At 43.9% G+C, this 24,000-nt stretch overlaps 1 protein-coding gene across 2 annotated transcripts in view; it reads left to right on the top strand.

Annotated features, from left to right (window-relative positions):
• Positions 1-24,000, top strand: part of cacng3 (calcium voltage-gated channel auxiliary subunit gamma 3) — a 65,494-nt gene that overhangs the window by 33,080 nt on the left and 8,414 nt on the right. The gene's annotated exons all lie outside the window — the stretch shown is intronic.

The following is a 24,000-nucleotide window of genomic DNA, read 5'->3' as shown; positions in this document are numbered from 1 at the left end:
TTGTTGTTTTGTGAGTCGCCGTGATGCCATCACTCTTTTATATATATAGATTAATTAATAGAAACATCATCCTTCTCCACAATCGGTGTCAGAGGTGGGATTTTTAAAAAGATTCCCCTCTGCCTGAGTTCTTTACATCTATAAATATAAAAATCCCAGAACCAGGAGAAGCAATTTAATAGGACAAGTTTAATGGAGAAGAATGCATTGCCCTGAAAAGCCTCCTTTTGCATTTACGACCCCGGTTCTTTGCAAGAAGCTAAGCCTTGGGCCCCAAAGCCCATCCCTTTGTGCTTTCTCCTTCTCCTTCTTCTCCCAGATTGTTTTCGGTGTTTCTCAACTACCTTGTGTAGGTTGTAATTATCCCACGGATTCCAGGATGGGAGCATGATTCATTGCCGCGATTGAGACTCCTACATGCACATGTATGTACGCTGAATTAAATGCCTCTGGCGCGTGCTCCAAACTTTGCTTTAAGGACAGTCCGGAGGGGGAGAGTTTCCTCTGACACATTCTCCATTCCTCCGGCGCTCTCTTTCTTTCATTCATTCATTCATAAAATCTGGGTTTCCTCCGTTTGGGGAATGTGCGCCTTCACCTTGCACTCGTTTGACTTTTTCTTTCTAATCAAAACCATGGTAAAAATGCAGAATCCATTGCAAGTTTTGAGATTCTCCAGACCTTTCTATTGGTTTTGAAGGCATAAAAATAAAATGAGTTGATGGAGAGGATACTTAAGGATATGTTGCCGCCTCAAGAACAGTTCTAGACCTCTTTAGTTCCAATCAAAACTATCTTCTGGGAGCAAAACAAATCTTTACCGAGGCTTCGTCCTTCATTGCAGTTTCAAAACATACTTTACGGTTGTTTGTCTCCAAGCCATCTTTGCAAAAATTTGCCTCTAGGGCCAGCGATTTGTTTGCTGCTGAGCCAAAGTGTCCTCTTTTATGCAAGCACCAATTAGGATATACAAAGCTCTCTATTGCTAGGGACCAGGTTATCCAAAGGCATGCATTGTTCGTCCTATTAGGATGATATGTATTTCCGTCTCACTTTTTCCCCAGGAAAAGGAATATCTGGGTAGTTGGGAAAGCCAAACTGTACTGTCAAAGCAAGGGCTCTTTTCCTTTACAGGAGGCAAAGGTGTGCTACGTCTCCATTGGCATCCCATCCAAAGGTGCGCTATGTTTCCCACGGCATCCCATCCAAAAGTGTGCTATGCCATCCAATGATATGCCACATCTCCTTTGTCATCCTATCCAAAGGTGTGCTATTTTTCCCTTAGTATCCAATTCAAATGTGTGCTATGTCTCCCTTGGCATCCTATTCAAAGGTGTGCTTTGGCTCACTCAGGATCCCATCCAAAGATGTGCTACGTCTCCCTTGGCATTCCATCCAAAGATGTGCTATGCTTCCTTTGGCATCCCATCCAAAAGTGAGCTATATCATCCAAGGTGTGCTACATCTCCCTTGACATCCCATCCAAAGGTGTGCTATGTCTCCCTTGGCATCCCATCCAAAGGTGTGCTACGTCTTCCTTGGCATTCCATCCAAGGGTGCTTTACATCTTCCTCGGCATCCCATCCAAAGGTGCACTAGGTCTCCATTGACATCCCATCCAAAAGCATGCTATCTTTCCCTCGGCATCCCATCCAAAGGTGTGCTATGTCTCCTTTGGCATCCCATCCAAAAGTGAGCTACATTATCCAAAGATATGCTACGTCTCCCTTTGCATCCCATCCAAAGGTGTGCTATGTCTCTCTTGGCATCCCATACAAGGGTGTGCTATGTCTTCCTTGGCATCCCATAAAAGGGTGCTTTACGTCTCCATTGGCATCCCATCCAAATGTGTGCTATGTTTCCCTTGGCATCCATTTCAAATGTGTGCTATGTCTGCTTTGGCATCCCATCCAAAAGTGAGCTACATTATCCAAAGATATGCTACATCTCCCTTTGCATCCCATCCAAAGGTGTGCTATGTCTCTCTTGGCATCCCATTCAAATATGTACTATGTCTCCCTTGGCATTCCATCCAAAGGTACACTACGTTTCCCTTGGCATCCCATCCAAAGCTGTGCTATGCTTCCTTTGGCATCCCATCCAAAAGTGAGCAATATCATCCAAGGTGTGCTACGTCTCCCTCGGCATCCCATCCAAAGATGTGCTAAGTTTCCCTTGGCATTCCATTCAAAAGTGCACTATGTCTCCCTCAGGAACCCATCCAAGGGTGTGCTATGTCTTCCTTGGTATCCCATACAAGGGTGTGCTATGTCTTCCTTGGCATCCCATAAAAGGGTGCTTTACGTCTCCATTGGCATCCCATCCAAATGTGTGCTATGTTTCCCTTGGCATCCATTTCAAATGTGTGCTATGTCTGCTTTGGCATCCCATCCAAAAGTGAGCTACATTATCCAAAGATATGCTACATCTCCCTTTGCATCCCATCCAAAGGTGTGCTATGTCTCTCTTGGCATCCCATTCAAATATGTACTATGTCTCCCTTGGCATTCCATCCAAAGGTACACTACGTTTCCCTTGGCATCCCATCCAAAGCTGTGCTATGCTTCCTTTGGCATCCCATCCAAAAGTGAGCAATATCATCCAAGGTGTGCTACGTCTCCCTCGGCATCCCATCCAAAGATGTGCTAAGTTTCCCTTGGCATTCCATTCAAAAGTGCACTATGTCTCCCTCAGGAACCCATCCAAGGGTGTGCTATGTCTTCCTTGGTATCCCATACAAGGGTGCTTTACGTCTCCATTGGCATCCCATCCAAATGTGTGCTATGTTTCCCTTGGCATCCATTTCAAATGTGTGCTATGTCTCCTCTGGCATTCCATCCAAAAATGTGCTACGTCATCCAAAGATGTGCTACGTCTCCCTCGACATTTCATCCAAGGGTGTGCTATGTCTCCTTTAGCATCCCACCTAAAGGTGCGTTATCTCTCCCTCGGCATCCCATCCAAAGGTGTGCTATGTCTCCCTCGGCATCCCATCTAGAAGTGTGCTATGTCTTGCTTGGCATCCCATCCAAGGGTGCTTTACATCTTCCTTGGCATCCCATCCAAAGCTGTGCTATGCTTCCTTTGGCATCCATAGAATCATAGAATTGTAGAGTTGGAAGAGACCTCATGGGCCATCCAGTCCAACCCCCCGCTAAGAAACAGGAAATCGCATTCAAAGCACCCCCGACAGATGGCCATCCAGCCTCTGCTTAAAGTGAGCATCCAAAAGTGAGCAATATCATCCAAGGTGTGCTACGTCTCCCTTGGCATTCCATTCAAAAGTGCACTATGTCTCCCTCAGGATCCCATCCAAGGGTGTGCTATGTCTTCCTTGGTATCCCATGCAAGGGTGCTTTACGTCTCACTTGGCATCCCATCAAAACATATGCTATGTCTCACTTGGCATCCCATCCAAACGTGTGCTATGTCTCACTTGGCATCCCATCCAAACGTGTGCTATGTCTCCCTTGGCATCCCATCCAAAGGTGTGCTATGTCTCTCTTGGCATCCCATCCAAACGTGTGCTATGTCTCACTTGGCATCCCATCCAAACGTGTGCTATGTCTCCCTTGGCATCCCATCCAAACGTGTGCTATGTCTCTCTTGGCATCCCATCCAAACATGTGCTATGTCTCCCTTGGCATCCCATCCAAACATGTGCTATGTCTCCCTTGGCATCCCATCCAAACATGTGCTATGTCTCCCTTGGCATCCCATCCAAACATGTGCTATGTCTCCCTTGGCATCCCATCCAAACGTGTGCTATGTCTCTCTTGGCATCCCATCCAAACGTGTGCTATGTCTCCCTTGGCATCCCATCCAAACGTGTGCTATGTCTCCCTTGGCATCCCATCCAAACGTGTGCTATGTCTCCCTTGGCATCCCATCCAAACATGTGCTATGTCTCCCTTGGCATCCCATCCAAACATGTGCTATGTCTCCCTTGGCATCCCATCCAAACATGTGCTATGTCTCCCTTGGCATCCCATCCAAACGTGTGCTATGTCTCTCTTGGCATCCCATCCAAACGTGTGCTATGTCTCTCTTGGCATCCCATCCAAACGTGTGCTATGTCTCCCTTGGCATCCCATCCAAACATGTGCTATGTCTCTCTTGGCATCCCATCCAAACGTGTGCTATGTCTCCCTTGGCATCCCATCCAAACGTGTGCTATGTCTCCCTTGGCATCCCATCCAAACGTGTGCTATGTCTCTCTTGGCATCCCATCCAAACGTGTGCTATGTCTCCCTTGGCATCCCATCCAAACGTGTGCTATGTCTCCCTTGGCATCCCATCCAAACATGTGCTATGTCTCCCTTGGCATCCCATCCAAACATGTGCTATGTCTCCCTTGGCATCCCATCCAAACATGTGCTATGTCTCCCTTGGCATCCCATCCAAACATGTGCTATGTCTCCCTTGGCATCCCATCCAAACATGTGCTATGTCTCCCTTGGCATCCCATCCAAACATGTGCTATGTCTCCCTTGGCATCCCATCCAAACATGTGCTATGTCTCCCTTGGCATCCCATCCAAACATGTGCTATGTCTCCCTTGGCATCCCATCCAAACATGTGCTATGTCTCCCTTGGCATCCCATCCAAACATGTGCTATGTCTCTCTTGGCATCCCATCCAAACGTGTGCTATGTCTCCCTTGGCATCCCATCCAAACATGTGCTATGTCTCCCTTGGCATCCCATCCAAACATGTGCTATGTCTCCCTTGGCATCCCATCCAAACATGTGCTATGTCTCCCTTGGCATCCCATCCAAACGTGTGCTATGTCTCTCTTGGCATCCCATCCAAACGTGTGCTATGTCTCCCTTGGCATCCCATCCAAACGTGTGCTATGTCTCCCTTGGCATCCCATCCAAACGTGTGCTATGTCTCCCTTGGCATCCCATCCAAACATGTGCTATGTCTCCCTTGGCATCCCATCCAAACATGTGCTATGTCTCCCTTGGCATCCCATCCAAACATGTGCTATGTCTCCCTTGGCATCCCATCCAAACATGTGCTATGTCTCTCTTGGCATCCCATCCAAACGTGTGCTATGTCTCCCTTGGCATCCCATCCAAACGTGTGCTATGTCTCCCTTGGCATCCCATCCAAACGTGTGCTATGTCTCTCTTGGCATCCCATCCAAACGTGTGCTATGTCTCCCTTGGCATCCCATCCAAACGTGTGCTATGTCTCCCTTGGCATCCCATCCAAACATGTGCTATGTCTCCCTTGGCATCCCATCCAAACATGTGCTATGTCTCCCTTGGCATCCCATCCAAACATGTGCTATGTCTCCCTTGGCATCCCATCCAAACATGTGCTATGTCTCCCTTGGCATCCCATCCAAACATGTGCTATGTCTCCCTTGGCATCCCATCCAAACATGTGCTATGTCTCTCTTGGCATCCCATCCAAACATGTGCTATGTCTCCCTTGGCATCCCATCCAAACGTGTGCTATGTCTCCCTTGGCATCCCATCCAAACATGTGCTATGTCTCCCTTGGCATCCCATCCAAACATGTGCTATGTCTCCCTTGGCATCCCATCCAAACATGTGCTATGTCTCCCTTGGCATCCCATCCAAACATGTGCTATGTCTCCCTTGGCATCCCATCCAAACATGTGCTATGTCTCCCTTGGCATCCCATCCAAACATGTGCTATGTCTCTCTTGGCATCCCATCCAAACATGTGCTATGTCTCCCTTGGCATCCCATCCAAACGTGTGCTATGTCTCCCTTGGCATCCCATCCAAACATGTGCTATGTCTCTCTTGGCATCCCATCCAAACGTGTGCTATGTCTCCCTTGGCATCCCATCCAAACATGTGCTATGTCTCCCTTGGCATCCCATCCAAACGTGTGCTATGTCTCTCTTGGCATCCCATCCAAACGTGTGCTATGTCTCCCTTGGCATCCCATCCAAACGTGTGCTATGTCTCCCTTGGCATCCCATCCAAACGTGTGCTATGTCTCCCTTGGCATCCCATCCAAACGTGTGCTATGTCTCTCTTGGCATCCCATCCAAACGTGTGCTATGTCTCTCTTGGCATCCCATCCAAACGTGTGCTATGTCTCCCTTGGCATCCCATCCAAACGTGTGCTATGTCTCACTTGGCATCCCATCCAAACGTGTGCTATGTCTCTCTTGGCATCCCATCCAAACGTGTGCTATGTCTCTCTTGGCATCCCATCCAAACGTGTGCTATGTCTCACTTGGCATCCCATCCAAACGTGTGCTATGTCTCCCTTGGCATCCCATCCAAACGTGTGCTATGTCTCTCTTGGCATCCCATCCAAACGTGTGCTATGTCTCTCTTGGCATCCCATCCAAACGTGTGCTATGTCTCACTTGGCATCCCATCCAAACGTGTGCTATGTCTCCCTTGGCATCCCATCCAAACGTGTGCTATGTCTCTCTTGGCATCCCATCCAAACGTGTGCTATGTCTCTCTTGGCATCCCATCCAAACGTGTGCTATGTCTCTCTTGGCATCCCATCCAAACGTGTGCTATGTCTCTCTTGGCATCCCATCCAAACATGTGCTATGTCTCTCTTGGCATCCCATCCAAACGTGTGCTATGTCTCACTTGGCATCCCATCCAAACGTGTGCTATGTCTCACTTGGCATCCCATCCAAACGTGTGCTATGTCTCTCTTGGCATCCCATCCAAACGTGTGCTATGTCTCTCTTGGCATCCCATCCAAACGTGTGCTATGTCTCCCTTGGCATCCCATCCAAACGTGTGCTATGTCTCCCTTGGCATCCCATCCAAACGTGTGCTATGTCTCTCTTGGCATCCCATCCAAACGTGTGCTATGTCTCTCTTGGCATCCCATCCAAACGTGTGCTATGTCTCACTTGGCATCCCATCCAAACGTGTGCTATGTCTCCCTTGGCATCCCATCCAAACGTGTGCTATGTCTCTCTTGGCATCCCATCCAAACGTGTGCTATGTCTCTCTTGGCATCCCATCCAAACGTGTGCTATGTCTCTCTTGGCATCCCATCCAAACGTGTGCTATGTCTCTCTTGGCATCCCATCCAAACATGTGCTATGTCTCTCTTGGCATCCCATCCAAACGTGTGCTATGTCTCTCTTGGCATCCCATCCAAACATGTGCTATGTCTCTCTTGGCATCCCATCCAAACGTGTGCTATGTCTCTCTTGGCATCCCATCCAAACGTGTGCTATGTCTCCCTTGGCATCCCATCCAAAGATGTGCTACGTCTCCCTTGGCATCCCATCCAAACGTGTGCTATGTCTCCCTTGGCATCCCATCCAAACGTGTGCTATGTCTCCCTTGGCATCCCATCCAAAGATGTGCTACGTCTCCCTTGGCATCCCATCCAAAGATGTGCTACGTCTCCCTTGGCATCCCATCCAAACGTGTGCTATGTCTCCCTTGGCATCCCATCCAAACGTGTGCTATGTCTCCCTTGGCATCCCATCCAAACATGTGCTATGTCTCTCTTGGCATCCCATCCAAACGTGTGCTATGTCTCTCTTGGCATCCCATCCAAACGTGTGCTACGTCTCCCTTGGCATCCCATCCAAAGATGTGCTACGTCTCCCTTGGCATCCCATCCAAACGTGTGCTATGTCTCCCTTGGCATCCCATCCAAACGTGTGCTATGTCTCTCTTGGCATCCCATCCAAACGTGTGCTATGTCTCCCTTGGCATCCCATCCAAACGTGTGCTATGTCTCCCTTGGCATCCCATCCAAACATGTGCTATGTCTCTCTTGGCATCCCATCCAAACGTGTGCTATGTCTCCCTTGGCATCCCATCCAAACGTGTGCTATGTCTCTCTTGGCATCCCATCCAAACGTGTGCTATGTCTCTCTTGGCATCCCATCCAAACGTGTGCTATGTCTCCCTTGGCATCCCATCCAAAGATGTGCTACATCTCCCTTGGCATCCCATCCAAACATGTGCTATGTCTCCCTTGGCATCCCATCCAAACGTGTGCTATGTCTCCCTTGGCATCCCATCCAAACATGTGCTATGTCTCTCTTGGCATCCCATCCAAACGTGTGCTATGTCTCTCTTGGCATCCCATCCAAACGTGTGCTATGTCTCCCTTGGCATCCCATCCAAACATGTGCTATGTCTCTCTGGGCATCCCATCCAAACGTGTGCTATGTCTCCCTTGGCATCCCATCCAAAGATGTGCTACGTCTCCCTTGGCATCCCATCCAAACATGTGCTATGTCTCCCTTGGCATCCAATTCAAAGATGTGCTACATCTCCCTTGGCATCCCATCCAAACATGTGCTATATCTCCCTTGGCATCCAAGTCAAAGATGTGCTACGTCTCCCTTGGCATCCCATCCAAAGATGTGCTACGTCTCCCTTGGCATCCCATCCAAACATGTGCTATATCTCCCTTGGCATCCAAGTCAAAGATGTGCTACGTCTCCCTTAGCATCCCATCCAAAGATGTGCTACGTCTCCCTTGGCATCCCATCCAAACATGTGCTATATCTCCCTTGGCATCCAATTCAAAGATGTGCTACGTCTCCCTTGGCATCCCATCCAAAGATGTGCTACGTCTCCCTTGGCATCCCATCCAAACATGTGCTACGTCTCCCTTGGCATCCCATCCAAACATGTGCTACGTCTCCCTTGGAATCCCATCCAAACATGTGCTATATCTCCCTTGGCATCCAATTCAAAGATGTGCTACGTCTCCCTTGGCATCCCATCCAAAGATGTGCTACGTCTCCCTTGGCATCCCATCCAAAGATGTGCTACGTCTCCCTTGGCATCCCATCCAAACATGTGCTATGTCTCCCTTGGCATCCAATTCAAAGGTGTGCTATGGCTCCTTTGCCATCCTATTCAAAAGTGTGCTATGTCATCCAAAGATGTGCTACGTCTCCCTTGGCATCCCATCCAAAGATGTGCTACGTCTCCCTTGGCATCCCATCCAAACATGTGCTATGTCTCCCTTGGCATCCAATTCAAAGGTGTGCTATGGCTCCTTTGCCATCCTATTCAAAAGTGTGCTATGTCATCCAAAGATGTGCTACGTCTCCATTGGCATCCCATCCAAAGATGTGCTACGTCTCCCTTGGCATCCCATCCAAAGATGTGCTACGTCTCCATTGGCATCCCATCCAAAGATGTGCTACGTCTCCCTTGGCATCCCATCCAAAGATGTGCTACGTCTCCCTTGGCATCCCATCCAAAGATGTGCTACGTCTCCCTTGGCATCCCATCCAAACATGTGCTATATCTCCCTTGGCATCCAATTCAAAGTTGTGCTACGTCTCCCTTGGCATCCCATCCAAACATGTGCTATGTCTCCCTTGGCATCCAATTCAAAGATGTGCTATGGCTCCTTTGCCATCCTATTCAAAAGTGTGCTATGTCATCCAAAGATGTGCTACGTCTCCATTGGCATCCCATCCAAAGATGTGCTACGTCTCCCTTGGCATCCCATCCAAAGATGTGCTACGTCTCCCTTGGCATCCCATCCAAAGATGTGCTACGTCTCCCTTGGCATCCCATCCAAACATGTGCTATATCTCCCTTGGCATCCAATTCAAAGTTGTGCTACGTCTCCCTTGGCATCCCATCCAAACATGTGCTATGTCTCCCTTGGCATCCAATTCAAAGGTGTGCTATGGCTCCTTTGCCATCCTATTCAAAAGTGTGCTATGTCATCCAAAGATGTGCTACGTCTCCCTTGGCATCCCATCCAAAGGTGCATTATTTCTCCTTTGGCATTCCCCCTAAACATGCGCTATGCCATCCAAAGATGTGCTATGTCTCCCTCGACATCCCATCCAAGGGTGTGCTATGTCTCCTTTAGTATCCCACTTAAAGATGCATTAGCTCTCCCTTGGCATCCCATCCAAAAGTGCACCACGTCATCCAAAGGTGTGCTACGTCTCCCTTGGCATCCCATCCAAAGGTGCGCTATGTCTCCCTCGGCATCAGCGATCGTGAGTCTTCGGCACGCCAATGCCAATCTATTTTATCCTCTGACATTTCTCTTGGATTTTAGAAAAAGAAGGGGGAGGGAGGGAGGGAGGGGGAACCTCCACTCTATTCATTAAAATCCGGAGATAGTTCCCATGGCAACCCCGTAGTCATCTGGCATCCAGAAATATGCTCCGACTTCAGAAGAGATGCCACAAAATCGCATTGAAGCGGACAAGACAGGGCTCCAGAACCCCCTCTTGTTACGCCTCTCTTCCTTGGGCCTGTTTAATACCATTGTGTGGAGACGTGGTGTTAAAGTGGTGCCAAACTGCATTCATTTTACAGTGTAGGTGCACCCACTAGGTTTGACTGAATATATTGGATACCTAATGTACTTTTTTGTGCTTTATTAGAGGCCACTCCACATTATACTATTGGATATCCTGTTATCCCAGCACTAGGATGGACTAGATGGGCTTTGGAACCCCTAAAATACCATATATACTCGAGTATAAGCCGACCCGAATATAAGCTATTATATATATACTATTGGATAACCTCTTATCCCAGCACTAGGATGGACTAGATGGGCTTTGGAACCCCTTTGGATTTTGCAGCTCTACAGTAAAATACCGTATATACCCGAGTATAAGCCGACCCGAATATAAGCTATTATATATATACTATTGGATATCCTCTTATCCCGGCACTAGGATGGACTAGATGGGCTTTGGAACCCCTTTGGATTTTGCAGCTCTACAGTAAAATACCGTATATACTCGAGTATAAGCCAACCCGAATATAAGCTATTATATATATACTATTGGATATCCTCTTATCCCAGCACTAGGATGGACTAGATGGGCTTTGGAACACCTTTGGATTTTGCAGCTATACTCGAGTATAAGCCGACCCGAATGTAAGCTATTATATATATACTATTGGATATCCTGTTATCCCAGCACTAGGATGGACTAGATGGGCTTTGGAACCCCTTTGGATTTTGCAGCTCTACAGTAAAATACCGTATATACCCGAGTATAAGCCGACCTGAATATAAGCTATTATATATATACTATTGGATATCCTCTTATCCCAGCACTAGGATGGACTAGATGGGCTTTGGAACCCCTTTGGATTTTGCAGCTCTACAGTAAAATACCGTATATACCCGAGTATAAGCCGACCTGAATATAAGCTATTATATATATACTATTGGATATCCTCTTATCCCAGCACTAGGATGGACTAGATGGGCTTTGGAACCCCTTTGGATTTTGCAGCTCTACAGTAAAATACCGTATATACTCGAGTATAAGCCAACCCGAATATAAGCCGAGGCACTTAATTTTACCACAAAAAACTGGGAAAACATTGACTCCAGTATAAGCCAAGAGTGGTAAATTTCAGAAATAAAAACAGATACCAATAAAATTACATTAATTGAGGGATCAGTAGGTTAAATGTTTTTGAATATTTCCATAAAGCTCAATAATAATAATAATAATAATAAACTTTATTTTTATATCCCGCCCCATCTCGGGGACTCGGGGCAGCTCACAACAGGGACAAGCCCAAAACAACAACACAACATATTTGACAAAAACTTAAAACATTCCAACAATACACAACATAAAATAGTTAATAAATATTATAATAAATGAATAAATAAATAAAATACATTAAAATCCAAGCAGATAAAATCAGAGTAATTAAAAGTAAACCAGAGAAGACTGTCCAACTCTGATCAAACCATTATTCTCATTTTCTTCAATAAAATGTGTTTATGTATCCTTTTAATAATAATAGAGTAAAATAATACATGTACAGTAGAGTCTCGCTTATCCATTGTAAACGGGCCAGCAGAACATTGGATAAGTGAATATGTTCGATAATAAGGAGAGATTAAGGAAAAGCCTATTAAACATCAATTAGGTTATGATTTTACAAATAAAGCACCAAAACATCATGTTATACAACAAATTTGACAGAAAAAGTAGTTCAATACGCAGTAATGTTATGTTGTAATTACTGTATTTATGAATTTAGCACCAAAATATCATGATGTATTGAAAACATTGACTACAAAAATGCCTTGGATAATCCAGAAAGTTGGATAAGCGAGTATTGAATATGTGAGACTCTACTGTAATTATTATTATTATTATTATTATTATTATTATTATTATTATTATTATTATTATGACACAGCAAACAAGATAAATATGCTGGATTTCGTATCACAAAACCACAAGTCGAACACTTCCCAAGTGTCTAGGACTGTGTGATGTATTTTCGGATGATGCGTGCAGATCCCAGCAGGGTGGCCTTTTGCAGTTGGCAGATCGTAATTTTGTCAATGTCTATTGTTTCCAAATGCCGGCTGAGATCTTTTGGCACGGCACCCAGTGTGCCCATCACCACCGGGACCACCTGCACTGGTTTCTGCCAGAGTCTTTGAAGTTCAATCTTGAGGTCCTGAGAACGGCTGAGTTTTTCCTGTTGTTTTTCGTCAATGCGACTGTCACCCCGGGACATCAAACATTTTTCTTTTCCACAACTGTGATGTCTGGTGTGTTGTGTTCCAGAACTTTGTCAGTCTGGATGCGGAAGTCCCACAGTATCTTTGCGTGCTCATTTTCCAATACTTTTGCAGGTTTGTGATCCCACCAGTTCTTTGCTGCTGGGAGGTGGTACTTGAGGCATAAGTTCCAATGAATCATTTGGGCCACATAGTTGTGCCTCGGTTTGTAGTCTGTCTGTGCGATTTTCTTACAGCAGCTGAGGAGATGATCAAAGAAAAATAATAATAATAATAATAATTATTATTATTATTATTATTATTATTATTATTATTATTTTATTATGACACAGCAAACAAGATAGATATGCTGGATTTCATATCACAAAATCACAAGTCGAACACTTCCCAAGTGTCTAGGACTGTGTGATGTATTATTATTATTATTATTATTATTATTATTATTATTATTATTACAGGAAAATAATACATGTAATAATAAATAGAGGAAAATAATAAATGCAATAATAATAATATCAGAGTGAAATAATAAATGTAGTAATAATAATAAAAAAATAGAGTAAAATAAATGTAATAGTAGCAACAATAATAGAGAAAAATAATAAATGTAATCATGTCAATAATAATAGAGAAAAATAATAAATGTACCATATATTCTCGAGTATAAGCTGACCCAAATATAAGCCAACCAGGACCCTCACCCGAGTATAAGCCGAGGGGGGCTTTTTCAGTCTTAAAAAAGGGGCTGAAAAACTAGGCTTATACAGTAGAGTCTCACTTATCCAACAGTCACTTATCCAACGTTCTGGATTATCCAACGCATTTTGTAGTCAATGTTTTCAATGCATTGTGATATTTTGGTGCTAAATTCCTAAATACAGTAATTACTACATAGCATTAATGTGTAATGAACTACTTTTTCTGTCAAATTTGTTGTCTAACATGATGTTTTGGTGCTTAATTTGTAAAATCATAACCTAATTTGGTGTTTAATAGGCTTTTTCTTAATCTCTCCTTATTATCCAACATATCCGCTTAATGTTCTGCTGGCCCGTTTATGTTGGACAAGTGAGACTCAACTGTACTCGAGTATATACAGTAATTCTAAGGAACTTTGCAATGTCCCTGGTGTCCAAATACAAGGCGTCGTTCCAAAACAGAGCATGAGTTGGTGCAGAAGACCTTTAGATTCCCATATGCCACTTATTTGCATTACTTTGGGGTCTGCCAATGGATTTCTGTGGCATTTGTGGAGTGGGGGGATGGACATGGATCTCAAACTTTGCCTGCGATCCCTGTCTTTCTAAATGCAGCTCCGCTCCGGATATCTCCCTCCTGCCTTGCCTTGAAGAGCACCCACCAGCACCCAGGTTCCTAAGCAACTCTCTTCGTTGTGGGTGGGAATGGTTTCGACGGAGCACTCTCTCTTCGCTATAAATGAGCGCAAAGTGGGAGGGATTGGGGGAATGGGCTTTGGGGGTGGGCAGGTACCCCCCAAAACCCTTCCACTTTCCTGCCTTGGTGCCAATAATGGAGAGCCCCTTGTCCGACTCCGAACCCTACTCTGCCAATGGCATCATCCTTGCGTTCGTCTACATTACAGGAACTAAGCATTAAGGTATCAGAGAAAAGGTGAAAGGAAAAGGGTGCGTCGCAAAAAGGAGTTGGACTAGATGACATTTGGGTTCCCTTTCCAACTCTAGTGGAACACAGACCAGTGTGCCCATCACCACCGGGACCACCTGCACTGGTTTCTGCCAGAGTCTTTGCAGTTCAATCTTGAGGTCCTAATAGCGGCTGAGTTTTTCCTGTTGTTTTTCGTCAATGCGACTGTCACCTGGGATGGCGACATCAGTGATCCAAACCTTTTTCTTTTCCACAACTGTGATGTCTGGTGTGTTGTGTTCCAGAACTTTGTCAGTCTGGATTCGGAAGTCCCACAGTATCTTTGCGTGCTCATTTCCCAATACTTTTGCAGGTTTGTGATCCCACCAGTTCTTTGCTGCTGGGAGGTGGTACGTGAGGCATAAGTTCCAAGGAATCATTTGGGCCACATAGTTGTGCCTCTGTTTGTAGTCTGTCTGTGCAATTTTCTTACAGCAGCTGAGGAGATGATCCATGGTTTCGTCAGTTTCCTTGCAGAGTCTGCATTTTGGGTCATCAGCTGATTTTTCGATCTTGGCCTGAATTGCCTTTGTCCTGATGTCTTGCTCCTGGGCTGCAAGGATCAGGCCTTCTGTCTCCTTCTTCAGGGTCCCATTCGTGAGCCAGAGCCAGGTCTTCTCCTTATCAGCTTTTCCTTCCATTTTGTCAAGGAACTTTCCATGCAATGTTTTGTTGCGCCAGCTGTCAGCTCTAGTTTGTAGTGCGCTTTTCTTGTACTGATTTTTTTTGTCTGCTGTGCTTTGAGGAGTTTCTGATTTTTGACTTCAATCAAAGCAGGTTCTTCACTTTGCTTTACATATTTTGCCAGGGCATGTTCTCCTTATTCTTATTCTTATTATTGACACAATGACATTGTATGACACAGCAAAGAAGATAGATATGCTGTTTGCTGTTTCATACAATGTTGTTGTGTCAATAATGATAATAATAATAATAATAATGAAAGATACCCACCCAACCTCATTATTATTATTATTATTATTATTATTATTATTATTATTATTATTATTATTTGGGACTACTTTAGTCGTGCATCCCTGCCTGGCAGAAGGGGGTTAGACTAGATGACCTTTGGGCACATCTTCCAACTATAGTGGAAATAGACTGAACATATTCTGCCAGGGCATGTTCTTCTTCTTTGACTGCTTGTTTTACTTGCAAGAGTCCTCTGCCCCCTGATCTTCTAGGCAGATACAGCCGGTCAACATCACTGTGAGGGTGCAGTGAATGATGAATGGTCATGAGTTTTCTTGTTTTTCTGTCCAAATTGTCCAGTTCCACCTGTGTCCAGTTTATAATGCCAGCAGTATATCTTATGACAAGTATGGCCCAGGTGTTTATGGCCTTGATGGTGTTGCCTCCATTGAGCTTGCTTTTGAGAATTTTTTGTGTGTATTCTTTACTGACCACAGTTTTCACATGTTCATGCTTGATGTTGTACAGCTGTAATATGCCCAGATATTTATAGGCCTCTGGCTGGTGACACTTTGTTGTTTGGCCATCAGGCATATTTATGCCCTCACTTTCAATGATTTTTCCCTTCTTCAATGCCACGGTTGAACATTTGTCCAAACCAAACTCCATGTTGATATCAGTGTTAAAAATTCGGACAGTGTTAGTCAGAGACTGGATTTCAGTTTCCGTTTTCCCATACAGCTTCAGGTCATCCATGTACATCAGATGCGAAATTTTGTCAAGGAACTTTCCATGCAGTGTTTGTTGTGCCAGCTCTCAGCTCTAGTTTGTAGTGTGGTTTTCTTGTACTGTTTTTTTGTCTGCTATGCTTTGAGGAGTTTCTGATTTTTGACTTCAGTCAAAGCAGTGGAAATGGACTGACCAAGAGAGATAGGGGATCTTCAAGAGAGGTTGGGTGTGCTTTAGTTTTCTAACCTTCTGTGGCTTCCTTCTGTTGCTTTGATGCACCAAAGCAACTCGGATCGGCCGTTCATTATCCCAATATCTCTCCCCGGTTTGACAACCCTTCCCACTCGCAGATGCCGTCTCCTGACAGCTGGCAACCATCTTGGCTCATAGAGGACCCCGGGGGCAACTGAAAAAGAAGGCGGCCTGGCACCTTCCTTGGGCCCGGTGACCCCAGCTCCCTGTCAGGTCAAATCACGGATCCTGGCATCAAAGAAGTCCCAAAAGGGAGGAGTACATCATTGGTATCCCAACGGAGCTCAGTTTCAGGAGCATCCAAAAGGCCACAGTTGAAGGAGTGTTTCAGGGCAAACCCTATCCAGAGAAATAGCTTTGCACTTGGTTGCATCCCTATTGCAATCCGTATATACTCAAGTATAAGCCGACCCGTATATAAGCCGAGGCACCTAATTTTACCACAAAAAAACTGGGATAACATTGACTCCAGTATAAGCCGAGGGGGGTAAATTTCAGAAATAAAAATAGATGCCAATAAAATTACATCAATTGAGGCATCAGTGGGTTAAATGTTTTTGAATATTTATTTACATAAAATTCTAATTTAAGATAATACTGTTTGACTTTGATTGTGTTTTCCATTTTGGCAGAAAGGGGTTGGGCTTCCGACAATAACTGTATGATTTTATGTTTCTGCTATACGATATACTTCTCCTTGGGAGTCTGGTGAGGTCTCCTTCTCCGGAGACGGAATGGCCATCTGTCGGGAGTGCTTCAATGGTGCCTTCATGTTTAGGAGAATTGGGTCAGGCTGGATGGCCTTTGCGGGTCCCTTCCAACAATAACATTTGTTTCTGCTAAATGATATACTTCTCCTTGGGAGTCTGGTGACGTCTCCTTCTCTGGAGACGGAATGGCCATCTGACGGGAGTGCTTGAATGGTGCCTTCCTGTTTAGCAGAATTGGGTCAGGCTGGATGGCCTTTGTGGGTCCCTTTCGACAATAACATTGTATGATTTTATATTTCTACTATATGATATATTTCTCCTTGGGAGTCTGGGAGGTTTCCTTCTCTGGAGACTGAATGGCCATCTGTCGGGAGTGCTTGAATGGTGCCTTCCTGTTTAGCAGAATTGGGTCAGGCTGGATGGCCTTTGTGGGTCCCTTCTGACAATAACATTGTATGATTTTATGTTTCTGCTAAATGATATACTTCTCCTTGGGAGTCTGGTGAGGTCTCCTTCTCTGGAGACTGAATGGCCATCTGTCGGGAGTGCTTGAATGGTGCCTTCCTGTTTAGCAGAATTGGGTCAGGCTGGATGGCCTTTGTGGGTCCCTTTCGACAATAACATTGTATGATTTTATATTTCTACTATATGATATATTTCTCCTTGGGAGTCTGGGAGGTTTCCTTCTCTAGAGACTGAATGGCCATCTGTCGGGAGTGCTTGAATTGTGCCTTCCTGTTTAGCAGAATTGGGTCAGGCTGGATGGTCTTTGGGGTCCCTTCAAACGTGGGGATTCTATGGAAGTACAACTAAAACCTGACCTTCTTCCTCTTGCATAAAATTGGGCATAAAGTGGTGCTTTCCTCCAGTTCCCCAGTGCATGAGCAGAGTTCCTAATGGATCAGGGTGGCGCAAATTCTTGTATGCACATAAAGTCAGCATTCAGCAGGAAAGCAAGTGGCTTCCGATATATATACTCCATAAGCAAAAATATAATATCCCGCGCAAGTGTTTTGACACCATTAAATATTATGCAATTCTATCAAAACTTTTAAAACATGTATAGGATGTATAGTAAAGGATGAAAAAGCCGCACAACTATTAAAAAATCCCAACCCCGCTGCCTCCGCGTATGAATCATTTCCAGGAGATGCCTCCATTGAGATGGAGTGGGATCCGCTGACGGTTTGCCGCTCCATCTCTCGCCCTCCGTGGCAGTTTGAGAGGTGCCAAACTGCATCGATTCCACTACAAGGGTTGAATGAAAAGTAATGCCTCCACCTTCGTAACTACTCAACAGATGGCAGTTCTGGGCTGCAGCAGGGACTGGCTTGTTCAGTAGACTCTCCTCTACAGTTCCATTTGGCGGGAGGCCTTAGCATTGAATGGTTGTGTTGTTAAAGAGCGAAGTATGGAACCCTGCACAGACAGGGAAGCCTTAGCATTGAACGGTTGTGTTGTTAAAGAGCGAAGTATGGAACCCTGCGCAGACGGGGAAGCTTTAGCATTGAACGGTTGTGTTGTTAAAGTGCGAAGTATGGAACCCTGCGCAGACGGGGAAGCCTTAGCATTGAACGGTTGTGTTGTTAAAGAGCGAAGTATGGAACCCTGCGCAGACGGGGAAGCTTTAGCATTGAACGGTTGTGTTGTTAAAGAGCGAAGTATGGAACCCTGCGCAGACGGAGAAGCCTTAGCATTGAACGGTTGTGTTGTTAAAGAGCGAAGTATGGAACCCTGCGCAGACGGAGAAGCCTTAGCATTGAACGGTTGTGTTGTTAAAGAGCGAAGTATGGAACCCTGCGCAGACGGAGAAGCCTTAGCATTGAACGGTTGTGTTGTTAAAGAGCGAAGTATGGAACCCTGCGCAGACGGAGAAGCCTTAGCATTGAACGGTTGTGTTGTTAAAGAGCGAAGTATGGAACCCTGCGCAGACGGGGAAGCCTTAGCATTGAACGGTTGTGTTGTTAAAGTGCGAAGTATGGAACCCTGCGCAGACGGGGAAGCCTTAGCATTGAACGGTTGTGTTGTTAAAGAGCGAAGTATGGAACCCTGCGCAGACGGGGAAGCTTTAGCATTGAACGGTTGTGTTGTTAAAGAGCGAAGTATGGAACCCTGTGCAGACGGGGAAGCTTTAGCATTGAATGGTTGTGTTGTTAAAGAGCAAAGTATGGAACCCTGCGCAGACGGAGAAGCCTTAGCATTGAACGGTTGTGTTGTTAAAGAGCAAAGTATGGAACCCTGCGCAGACGGGGAAGCCTTAGCATTGAACGGTTGTGTTGTTAAAGAGCGAAGTATGGAACCCTGCGCAGACGGAGAAGCCTTAGCATTGAACGGTTGTGTTGTTAAAGAGCAAAGTATGGAACCCTGCGCAGATGGGGAAGCCTTAGCATTGAACGGTTGTGTTGTTAAAGAGCAAAGTATGGAACCCTGCGCAGACGGGGAAGCCTTAGCATTGAACGGTTGTGTTGTTAAAGAGCAAAGTATGGAACCCTGCGCAGACGGAGAAGCCTTAGCATTGAACGGTTGTGTTGTTAAAGAGCAAAGTATGGAACCCTGCGCAGACAGGGAAGCCTTAGCATTGAACGGTTGTGTTGTTAAAGTGCAAAGTATGGAACCCTGCACAGACGGTCAGGCAATGCGACTTAAGCAACGTGCAGTCACTGAAGGTGTCACCTCAAAGGAGATTCCTCAGAGAATGCAAGCTGTTTGTGGTGATTGTGTTGATGTGTGTCCTGTGCATCGTTGGGCGAGTAAGTTTAAAGATGTTGAGATGGGAACATCTGACTTGCGTGACAAACAAAGAGCTGGACGTCCTGTGACAACAACCACCGAGTTTCAGAAGCAAAAGGTTGACAGATTGATTCAGGATGATCGTCGTGTCACTCAAAGAGAAATTTCAAGCGTAATCGGTGTTTCAGCAGAACGTGTGGGTCACATTATGGCCTTGCCTGACTATCGCAAGATCTGTGCACGATGGGTACTGTGAGATGTTGGTTGGGGAAACCGAGTGTCGACTGCTTTCGTGACGGCTTCAGAAAACTTGTTCATCTTTGGCAGAAATGTATCCAATTGTCCGGTGATTATGTGGGAAAGTGAATAGTGGGAATTAAAGAGCACATTCTTTTTTCTTTCTTTTTTTTACATTTTATTTATAGTTTTCCAAATACATAAAAAGTGTGGGAACAAATACAATAAGTAGAAAAAAAGAAAAAGGAAAAAAAATAAGAAAAAAATGTATACACATATATGTCTATGAGTATATTTGTATATATATATATATTGACGGGTACCCACTCCCTACCCTTCCAGATCCTCTGCATAGCTAAATCAGTTTCGTGCTCTTCTGAGCATTGTGACTGCCAATGCCATTGTTACTTATGAGCCAACGATTGTTCTTAAACATGTCCAATCTGTTTTTTTCCTTGGCTGGTTGCTCTGTGAGATTGTTTGTGTTAGTAGGTCCATGTTTCTTATCTCTAAAAGTTTCAGCATCCATTTCTCCATTGTAGGAATTTCTTGCGTCTTCCATATTTTTGCTAGGCATATCCTTGCCGCCGTAACCATGTATATAAAAAGTCTTTCCGTGTTGGAGTCCATCTGAAAGTCCGTTATTCCTAGCAGGAAATATTCTGGTTTTATATCAAAAGATCTTTTTAGTATTTTCTCCATTTCTTTATGAATATCTTGCCATTACTTTTTGACTTTTTTACACCTCCACCACATATGTATAAAATCGCCCTTGTGTTTCCCACATTTCCAACATTTCCCATCAGCTTTCCCTTTGCTGAATTTCGCTAATCTTACTGGCGGCAACTACCACCTATTAAAATAGCTTATACCAGTTCTCTTTTAGTTCCGCCGCATATGTAAATTTCAGTTCAAATCAAATTCCAAATTTATTTGTAAATTTCAGTTTCTTCCTCCATACTTTTTCCCACTCTGAGAGATTTATCGAATGTCCTACGTCCCTTGCCCATTTTATCATTGTCTCTTTGACTATTACCTCTTCTGTGTCCCATTCTAACAACTGTTGGTATAGTATCTTTATTATCTTTGTTTCCATTTTAAGTATTCTATCCCAACTTGTTTCTTTTCTTTCAAAACCTATCTTTTTATCTGCTTTAAAGCTTTCCGTCATTTGCCAATAGTTCAATCATGTAATGGTAGGTTCCATTTGTTTTATCTCCACATGTGTCTTGAGGGTTATTTCTTGATGTCCCAATTTAAGCATTTGTTTGTACGTCAACCATTTTTCTCTTGGCAACTCTCTCATGTGTTCTGCCTCCAACGGAGAGAACCAAAGTGGTACATGTTACGGGTTTGTAGAAAAACAAACTGCGTGCAGTCCTGTCCAGACTTATCCAGTCCTTTGTTGTATCCTCAATGAGCAAAAGAAAAACAAGCCACGAAAATGGAAGAGAAAATCAAAATTTACTCTTAAGTAGCAGAGTCAAAAATCATAATAAAACTTCCAGCAACAAAACTCACATAAAGTCTCTGGCTTTAAATTAAATTCATGCATCTTCATAGTAGGCTCTCAGCAAGCATTCAGTAAGTCCCCAGTAAGTCCCCAAAAGACATTACAAACATTTCCCAGATATACCCCATTCAGGGAGTGGCTCAAGCCTGTTAGCCCTGATTGTTCCAATTACTCAACCATGAGTTGTAATTAACCAGGTGTTTTTCTCTTAACACACACTTACACAAGTAGTGATCCCACAGAAAATTAGTCACATACATGCATATACAGTAATAGTACATTCTAAGGATTATTTCTGCGTTTGATTTATTAAAATATTCCCATCCAAACCCAAGTAACGAAGGCGGAGGCATTACTTTTCATTCAACCCTCGTCTTTCTTTATTTCTACAAACAATCACAATTTTTGCCTGCTTGTGTCCTGGGTTCGAGAAAGGGTTAACGCAAGGAGTGCATGGATGGAAACAAGTCAGCAATGTGAATTCAAGGGAACTGAGCTGGATGCAAAAGGCGAGAGGCAGGAGAAGTCACATTAAAAAAGAGATCCGCTTCCCGGAATGTATGAGAGAACGAGAGAGAGTGAGTTCATGCGGAGGGAAGCAGCTCCCCTGATCATCTTGCATCCTTTCCACCACAATCTGGTCATCTGCATCCCTCACTGAAAGTCATCATTAAGTGGCTGGATTCGAACCCTGGCCCAGGGGATAATGGATTGTCCCTATTGAGACCCATTGGATACCTGTCACTCATGTCAGAAACAAGTCAGTGCCATTCCACCTTCTTAGATGCCACTCCGACAACTAATAAATGTGTTTCCAAATGCAAAACATTACACGAAGCTGGGTTGCTGTGAGTTTTTTGGGTTGTATGACCATGTTCTAGTCCAGGGGTCCCCAAACTAAGGCCTGGGGGCCGGATGCGGCCCTCCGAGTTCATTTACCTGGCCCCCGCCCTCAATTTTATAATATAATATATTGTATATACATATAATATTGATAATAATATTATAATGTAATACAATATAACACTAATAATACCATGAAATAATATTAATTATATATTCTATATTACATATAATATTACTAATAATATTACAGTATAGTGGTATAGTTCAATATAGTAATATATAATGCTAATATTGTGCTATGCTAATAATGTAATATATTGTATGTACATATAATTTGCAAGCCACTCTGAGTCCCCTTTGGGGTGAGAAGGCTGTGATACAAATGTAGTAAATAAATGCAGTAAATAAATAAATAAATAATAAATACATTTTAGACTTAGGCTTGCCCAAAGTCTGAAATGACTTGAAGGCACACAACAACAACAACAACAATCCTAATTAACTTGACTATTGGAATTTGCATCGGAATTTGTTTGTATTTTTTTTCCCAAATGATAATCCGGCCCCTCAACAGTCTTCAAGGATTGTGGACCGGCCCTTGGCTTAAAAAGTTTGAGGACCCCTGTTCTAGTCGCATTCCCTCCTGGCGTTTTGCCTGCATCTGTGGCTGGCATCTTCAGAGGTCTGTTGGGAATGTATGTATGTATGTATTTATTTATTTACAGTATTTATATTCCACCCTTCTTTCTCACCCCGAAAGGGACTCAGGGCGGATCACAATGCACATATGCATGGCAAACATTCAGTGCCATTAGACATACGACATACAGTAGAGTCTCACTTATCCAACACTCACTTATCCAACGTTCTGGATTATCCAACGCTTTTTTGTAGTCAATGTTTTCAATACATTGTGATATTTTGGTGCTAAATTTGTAAATACAGTAATTACTATATAGCATTACTGCCTACTGAACTACTTTTTCTGTCAAATGTGTTGTCTAACATGATGTTTTGGCGCTTAATTTGTAAAATCATTTGATGTTTAATAGGCTTTTCCTTAACCTCTCCTTATTATCCAACATATTCGCTTATCCAACATTCTGCCGGCCCGTTTATGTTGGATAAGTGAGACTCTACTGTATTTATTATTATTATTATTATTATTATTATTATTATTATTATTATTATTATTGCATTTATTATTTTACACTATTTATTATTACATGTATTATTTTTCTGTATTTATTATTATTATTATTACATGTATTATTTTACTCCATTATAATTAAAAGGATACATAAGCACATTGACATTGAAGAAGATGAGAATAATGATTTAATCAGAGTTAGACAGTCTTATCTTAAATTTGAGCTTTATGTAAATATTCAAAAACATTTAACCTACTGATGCCTCATTTAATGTAATTTTATTGGTATCTATTTTTATTTCTGAAATTTACCACCCTCGGCTTATACTTGAGTCAATGTTTTCCCAGTTTTTTGTGGTAAAATTAGGTGCCCCGGCTTATATTCGGGTCGGCTTATACTTGAGTATATACGGTATATAGACAGACACAGAGGCAATTGAACATTTTCCAGCTTCCGGCTTCGTGAGGGTATGCTCAATTCCATCCAAAGGGGGAGCAGCCGCTTTACCGTCCACTTGTGACACCGAGTCCTTGGTGGAGTACTTCCTCGTTCTTCCGCATGCTGCGGGAGATTTTATGGCCTCGTAAATTAGTTAAATTAGCCTCCCTGCATAAAGCGGTACCTAAATTTCCTACTCGACAGATGCAACTGTCTTTCGGGCTGCAGAGGTCAACAGCAAGCTAGACTACTCTACTCCGACCTGGGTTGGCTTCAAACCCATGACATCTCTGTCTATAGTGATTTATTACAGCTGGCTACTAACCAGC

This window comes from Anolis carolinensis, unplaced genomic scaffold, assembly GCF_035594765.1.
Source record: "Anolis carolinensis isolate JA03-04 unplaced genomic scaffold, rAnoCar3.1.pri scaffold_37, whole genome shotgun sequence".
NCBI classification, from domain to species: Eukaryota; Metazoa; Chordata; class Lepidosauria; order Squamata; family Dactyloidae; genus Anolis; species Anolis carolinensis.
This window is presented reverse-complemented; position numbering and strand designations above follow the sequence as displayed.